Here is a 6220-nt window from a genome sequence, read left to right as displayed (position 1 = left end):
CGCCTGGCTGTCAAGCTGGCCGGCGCAGTGCACGCTGGGCCGCCCCGGAGCGGTCGCAGAGCCCGCCGGGAGTCGTAGTCCGGGACGGGCGCGCAGTATTGTCCGCTACGCAGCTCGGGATCCGGGTCGGGTTGTCGGCTGGGTTGCTGCCGGGAGCTGTAGCGCGTTGGCCACCCAGCATTGAGCTGCCCGCGGCTGTTCTCCCTAAGCACCCTCGCTCACGTTGCTTCGCCTCGCCTGACCGGCCGCAACCTTCGAGACCAGCTTTAAATCGAGCCGACGACTGCCCGGCCCCGCCCGCGGGGAGGTGCGTGGGGTTCGGTGCCAGCCGCTCTCCCCTGGCCGGGCCAGCCTCTTGATGCACCGGGAACGGGCGCGCCCATCCGATTCGAGGGGCGGCCGGGCCCCATCTGTGTCTTTCGCTCCCGAGCCCCCAGCTAGAGTTGGCTTCAGCGGAATGCCTACTGTGCAGGATTATTCAACAAGCCGATTGATCACATTCTTCAGCTCTAGCAGGGCAAAAGCGTCACTCAAAAAGAACATTACAGATTTTTTTTGAAAGAAACTTCGGGGTAAATTTAATTTAAAATACTGATTTTTGATAACATTTGATCTTATGACAGCATTTATTTTTAATTACAGATAGGGTTACACTAAAAGTCATTTCTGACCTGCTTCCTTACCCTTATGGCTCCAAAATAAACTGTTAGGCCCTGAAGCAAAGGCGAACCCTGTTCTAGAGCAATGTCTTTCTTGTATTAAAAAACGGCCTCATGCTCACATATGGGCTGTTTTGTGTTTTGCTTTTGTGTTGTTGCACAAAGGAATCCTTAATATGTCTGTCCTCAAAGACCAAAGACAAGTATCTAGTAAAAAATGCAAATCATATCTAACAGTGAAGCTTTCCAGCAAAAACCTTCTGCTCTCGAATGCATAATTATGCCAGCATAAGATCTACTACTGCAGACTTTTAGCATAATTACCTATAGGCAGCAAAACCCTAGTCGATTGAGTGTCTGGTGCCTCTCAGACCTGGACTTCTCAAAGAGAATGGGCAAGGAGGACAAAAAGGAAGAGACAACTATGCTTTGTGGAACAAGAGATGACTTTAAAAATAATTCTCTAGCAGTCTTCCTAATTCCTGTCACAGACTTGATGTGCTTATCTGCTGTTGAGGCCACGGTTACCAGTTTCTAACCTTCTCTGTCTGAAAAACTAGAAATTAGATGCTCATATGGCCTAGAGCCAGAAGTGCAGGAGGCAGAAAGTCAGGGGCCAGGCTTTTTGGTTTGTTTCTGAATAAGGCGGCCAAATCCTGACTTAAAATAATCAGAATAAATGTTACAGAGTGATGGTCTTTCCAGCTGAAAGCCTTAAAACATGGCATCTGGAAGAAGGCCTTAGTCTATTGCTCCCAGGGTGGTACTAGATAGTCATTAAACAGCCCACAGATAAGGGAGTTACTGCTCCCTGGTTATTGGGCTGCCAGGAATTAAATGATGGAACTAAGTTTCACTTGAAACATTCCCAAATTAAAACAAAAACAAGCCTGGCTTTGAGCTGTTGAAAAGGCATTTTACTGAGAGATCCAGATGCTGTTGCTGTTCTTAAATGATGTTGAAAGGCAAAGGGTCAGGACTTTCAAAAAGTCACTTTGAGGTTACCTCACGTAAGCAACAGCCTGAACTGATGCAAAAATAAACAGAATGAAATTTTGAACAGGAGAAAGAAACTAAACTGAGGGCAGTGTATGCCATAAATATGGAAGAGGCTGTCTCTTATTTATCTTCTCATTTCCTGTACATAATACAGAAACCTGGTATGTAATAGGCATACAATTATTTGTAGCCCAACTGAATAAATAAGGAAGGAAACCAACAAGCAGTGGGCAGATAATATACTTGGGAAAGCAGAACTGCAGAGAAGCTGGGTGGCTCAAGGCCTCTGCATGATCCTTAAATGTCACTCCAATCGGCTGTGACGTAGCTGTACCACTCATCCGAATACCCCAGAACAAATTGTCTGCCTCCCTCATGTACAACTTTTATCATTTCTTATCTTGAATGGTTATGTAGTAGTGGCTGGGCGCGGTGACTCACGCCTGTAATCCCAGCACTTTGGGAGGCTGAGGCAGGCGGATCACCTGAGGTCAGGAGTTCGAGACCAGCCTCAACGTGGAGAAACCCCGTCTCTACTAAAAATACAAAATTATCCGGGCATGGTGGTGCATGTCTGTAATTCCAGCTACTCGGGAGGCTGAGGCAGGCGAATTGCTTGAACCTGGGAGGCAGAGGTAGCGGTGAGCCGAGATTGCACCATTGCACTCCAGCCTGGGCAACAAGAGCGAAATTCCGTCTCAAAAAAAAAAAAAAAAGAAGAATATGTAGTAATGGTTGAGAGTCCACTGGGGAATCAGCCTGCATAGATTCAGATCCCAGCCCTGACAGTGAATACCTGTGAACAAGTTACGTCAGTGACTCAGGCTTATCATCTGTAAAAGGAGGATTATAGCATTCCTGCCTCATAGGGATGTTATGAGATTTAAATACCAGTAAATCTATACATTATAAACCTTATCAGATTGGCGTGGTGAAAATACTCAGTAACAGCCTCGTGGGCATTCGAATGTTGAGATCAGCATGAAGTTAGCCTGTATACTGGGCATACACATTCTTCTGGATTTGCTCCTTTTTGTGAGCAGTCAGTGAGCTAAAGGCATTTGCTAACCAGTAGGAATGAAGTAAGGTTTCAGACAGGATGTTGGTGGGTGATGTCGATTTTATGTGTCTCATTTGTCCCATTTCTCAACTTGAAGTGAGTCTGGCCTTGGTCTGCATCTGTGCTCTCCCCTCCACAAAAGGCAGGCCCAGAGAGACTCTGGAGATGGCCCGTGTCTCCTGTGTGTCCTCCATCACTGTGTCCACTTGGGCACTTCAAAGGTATGATCAGCACTGATCTGATTAAAAGAAATCTTTGTATATACAGATGCCTACATGGGTTGAATATTTCAGAGGTGTAAAGTAGTTTAAATAAACAAATAAGCCCTCCACTGTTTTGTTTGTTAAGCCATATTACTCTGAGGAGGTTTTCTGTTTCTTTTCTTTTTTTTTTTTTTTTGAGACAGGGCTTTGCTTTGTTGCCCAGGCTGGAATGTGGCTGGAGTGCCGTGGCAGCACGATCATGGCTGACTGCACCCCCCTTGACCTCCTTGGCTCAAGCAATCCTCCTGTCTCAGCCTCCCAAATAGCTGAGATCACAGGTACACATGACCACACCCAGCTACTTTTTGTATTTTTTGTAGAAAATGGGGTCTCCTTATGTTGTCCAGACTGGTCTCCAAACTCCTAGGCTCAAGCAGTCCTCCCACCTTGGCCTCCCAAAGTGTTGGGATTGCAGGCATTAGCCACTGCGCCCAGCCTGAGAAGATGTGTTTTAAACTTTGTATGTCACTTGGGTATAGAATTTAACATTTAAAAAGTTCTAAACTTTACTAGCAGCTGGGCGCAGTGGCTCAAGCCTGTAATCCCAGCACTTTGGGAGGCCGACGCGGGCGGATCACAAGGTCAGGAGATCGAGACCATGCTGGCTAACACGGTGAAACCCCGTCTCTACTAAAAAATACAAAAAACTAGCCGGGCGAGGTGGCGGGCGCCTGCAGTCCCAGCTACTCAGGAGGCTGAGGCAGGAGAATGGCGTGAACCTGGGAGGCGGAGCTTGCAGTGAGCCGAGATCGCGCCACTGCACTCCAGCCTGGGCGACAGAGCCAGACTCCGTCTCAAAAAACAAACAAACTAGTACTACCAGTGAAATAAATGCAACAGAGTTTGAGAGCTCAAGTCACATATTTATTCTGCAAATACTCTCTAAATGGCTACTCTGTAACCAAATATTTTATATTGCTTTTTTATTGAGAGAGGACATACACATTTAGGATTCACACATCTCAAGTGTACAGCTTGACCAGTTCTTACATTAGTATGCATCCATGTAACCATCATCCAATTTAAAATGTGGAATATTTCTAGCAGCTCAGAAGGTTCTCTTGTGCTTTCTCCCAGTTCCTAATCCCCCCTCAAAAGATACCCATTATTTTGACTTCTATCACTGTGGTATAATTTTGCCTGCGGTTGAATTCATGGACGTTCAAATCGACTCCTACAGTGTATACTCCTTTGGGTCTGGTCTCTTTTGTTTGACATTATGTCCAGGAAATTCATCCCTTTGCTTACGTGCAACTATAGTTCATTCTTTTTCTCTGATGCACAGAATACTATGCCATTCAATACACATTGAACAATATGCCACAGTTTGTTTGTCCAGCATTATTTTTAAAGCAATCTTGTTCTCTTCCCTGAATCTAGAGATTTAAGCTTTTTACAAGATCTCCTGTTGTTTTACAGCCTCAGTGAGGGACTTGAGATGGAAGGTAGGAAAAATATGGTTCCTTCATGCACACTAAATGTAGCTCACTCTCAGATTTTCGTGATTAAAGATGTTGGGCCGAGGCCGGGTGCAGTGGCTCATGCCTGTAATCTCAGCACTTTGGGAGGCTGAGGCGGGTGTATCACCTGAGGTCGGGAATTCGAGACCAGCCTGGCCAACATGGCAAAACGCCATCTGTACTAAAAATACAAAAATTAGCCAGGCATGGTGGCCCATGCCTGTAATCCCAGCAACTTGAGAGGCTGAGGCAAGAGAATCGCTTGAACCCAGGAGGCCGAGGTTGCAGTGAGCCAAGATTGTGCCACTGTACTGCAGCCTGGGCGAAAGAGTGAAATTCCATCTAAAAAAACAAAAACAAAACAAAACAAAAAAACCCAAAAGATGTTGGGCCTAGCATGGTGGCTCACACCTGTAATCCCAGCACTTTGGGAGGTTGAGGCAGGAGGATTGCTTGAGGTCAGGAGTGAGACTAGCCTGGACAACATAGTGAAACACTGTCTCTATAAAAATAAGTCAATAAATAAAGATACTTGTAGCCACCAGGGTCCAGTCTAGAAGGAGTTATTTCAGAGATAGCAATGCCCCTTTGTTTGTCTAGCCTCAGGGCTATGCTGCATACCCTTCTTTCTGCCGTAATCTTACCTGCGGAAACTTTAAGCCTTCTGACATCCCACAGAACATCGCATTGATTCCCAATCACATTGATTCCCAATGAGCAGGGAGTGGTAAGTACTTTGGATTCACTGGAAAACCACATGTGTTCCAGAAGGTGGTACATAAACTCTAGTTCTAATTCCAAGGACTGTATCAGTTAGGGTCCAAGAAGGAAAAACCACACCAGGCATTTCAAACAAAAGGAGATTTTTGGTCCCGTGGCTAGAAGGCTGAAAGAATGAAGCAGATGTTGAGGTAACCCAAAAATGAGCAACTGCAGGAAGGAGCTAGCCCCCCTAGGGCTGGGAGAACAAAAAGGAAGAATTAGCATTACTAGCGCCTGGGAACTTGGGCAGATGGGTCACCATGGGGCTGGTGCTGAGGACTCTTAGAGGCGCCCTTGGGCCAGTGTTGAAGAGCCTGAGAAGTGGGGAGCTGGAACCTCCTGCACTTGTTGGAGGGGTGCCATCATTGCTGAAATCAGGAAGAGATGTCCTTTTTTTTCTCCTTCCACCGTCTGGTCTTTCCCCAGCACCTCCCACTGGCGGAATCTAAAAGGAACTCAGGTGGCGAGAGTGTCTGGGAAATGCAGTTGCAGACGTCTGGGCCCAGCGTTGAGAAGAGTGGGCTTGGCCTGAGCAAGAATAGGTAAATAAGGGCACAGCCATCACCCCAAAGTGTGACCGAAGTGAGAAGATTGCATCTGGCTCTTCTCCTGGGAATGTGCCAGGAGCAGCTGCTTCTGGCTTGGTTGAAACCTTAGAAGTTCTGGGCCTACTCCCAATGATGCTGAAAACTCACCATCCCTGGACTATCTGGCAGCTTAGGACCTGCTGTGCTCCTGGCCTCCTGGTTCCTAGCGTACAACAGGGGGAGGAAAGAGCCCATCTCGGCCATGCTTTCCCTTCCGAGCCCTCTCTGAGGTCAGTGAGATACACTCCAAGAATTAATGCCTTACACATATTGCAAGGACTCTCTTAATATAGTGAGTTTACGTTCAGAGAAGGAAACAAATGAGAACAAAAGACTATTTTATTCTCCCTCACTTTTTTGGTAGGAGGCCTTGATGTGCAGACGTTGATGGGGCAACGATAAGACCAAATAAACAATTGACATCTAACCC

General features: G+C 46.6%; 1 protein-coding gene across 1 annotated transcript in view; it reads right to left on the bottom strand.

The window, feature by feature from the left end:
* The window catches only part of WDR33 (WD repeat domain 33), a 325821-nt gene that overhangs the window by 184445 nt on the left and 135156 nt on the right, over positions 1 to 6220 (bottom strand). The window lies entirely within an intron of this gene.

The sequence above is a fragment of the Macaca mulatta genome, chromosome 12 (genome assembly GCF_049350105.2).
Source record: "Macaca mulatta isolate MMU2019108-1 chromosome 12, T2T-MMU8v2.0, whole genome shotgun sequence".
Classification (NCBI taxonomy): Eukaryota; Metazoa; Chordata; class Mammalia; order Primates; family Cercopithecidae; genus Macaca; species Macaca mulatta.
This window is presented reverse-complemented; position numbering and strand designations above follow the sequence as displayed.